The following is a 1556-nucleotide window of genomic DNA, read 5'->3' as shown; positions in this document are numbered from 1 at the left end:
CCAGACCCACTGCCCCTGCAGGAGTGTGTGCCAGCCCTCCCCAGACCCACTGCCCCTGCAGGAGAGCATTGCCCAGCCCTCCCCAGACCCACTGCCCCTGCAGGAGAGCATTGCCCAGCCCTCCCCAGACCCACTGCCCCTGCAGGAGTGTGTGCCAGCCCTCTCCAGACCCACTGGCCCTGCAGGAGTGTGTGCCAGCCCTCTCCAGACCCACTGGCCCTGCAGGAGTGTGTGCCAGCCCTTCTCTGGCAGTATTTAAGGAACAACCCAACCCCATGAGGCTGGTGGGACTCGATCTCCTGGGACACTCCTTGTGTGATGAGCACAGCCTCAGCAGGGGCTGGGGAAGCACCTGATGATGGTTCTGTGCTCTGGCTCCAAACAGGACATGGTGAAAGCCTCGGGAGGAGGGAGGTGGATGGGAGGCAGGAACATCCAGGCAGAAGGCATCACTCACCCTGGAATGGGGTTATTTCCACCCTCCATCTCACCCTGAACTTGCTGGCTCCTGCAAAGCCTTTTGCTGTTTTGCCTTTTCCCAGCTACTCCAAACATTAACGCTCAGGATATTGGGATGAAAGCTAAAGCCATCAGGGGGCTCTCTGGGAACACTCCAGACAAGCTTGGAGTTAAACAGGGCTTGCTCAGAAAATAAACACAGCTTCCAGCCATGCAAAGCACCACAGCTCAGGCTCTGCCTAAGAACAGCAGGTGGGGGTTCCTCCCCCAGCAGCACGTTTGTGCAGGAAAGTTACATTTCCTCAATTTAATCTCTTCCATTCTTACTGTTCTTGGGATTTCTTTCCTGTCTAGAAAGGACCTGGTGACCACAGGATGGAAAGGAAAACACAGGGAGAAAAACAGCAGCTCAAGAATGCGCTCCCAGGTGCGTTCTAATCACAAAACTTCCTCCCACACAGGGAGGCAGGGCTCGGAGGTGGACTTTGCCTGCAGCCCCACTGCGTGTGCTGTGCAGCTCCAGCCACTGGAAAGGAGGGAAAAGCCTGTGAAATTAAAGGTTTTCATTCTGCTGAGCTTGCCACCAGCACGAGCAGCTCCTGAAAAATCACAGGGATGTCATTGCTTCCTCTTCCTTCTTCCCTCCCCAGCTAATGTGCTTAGGAGGGAGGGAGGGAGGATAATCCCATCAGGTACTCCCAGGCAGGTGGAAATGGTGTCAGCTCCAGGGGTCTGCATGGAGCTGCAGGCTCCAGCCCATGCCTGCACCACGAGGCAGAGCCCAGCCTAAAAATAAGCAGATAGGATTTGATCTAGGCAGAATAATGAAGAGTCAGCTCTTTATTCCCAAGAGGGTTATTTACGGGCCTTGCAGACGTCTCCTTCATGGGGGAGGCTTCAGCCCCTCTTGGCCTCTCTGAGGCTACAGCATGGATCCTCCTGGATCCATGTTTTTGTGGTTGAAGCTTCACATCCACCAGCCTCTGTGGTCCTTCCCTCTCCCCTCTGCTGCCCTGCCTTGCTTTCCTACACCAAGATCTCCATTTCTCTCCCAGGGCTGGTGGCTCTGGGCATTTCACCCATTTGTCACAAATCCC

This window comes from Molothrus ater, chromosome 15, assembly GCF_012460135.2.
Source record: "Molothrus ater isolate BHLD 08-10-18 breed brown headed cowbird chromosome 15, BPBGC_Mater_1.1, whole genome shotgun sequence".
Lineage (NCBI taxonomy): Eukaryota > Metazoa > Chordata > Aves > Passeriformes > Icteridae > Molothrus > Molothrus ater.
This window is presented reverse-complemented; position numbering follows the sequence as displayed.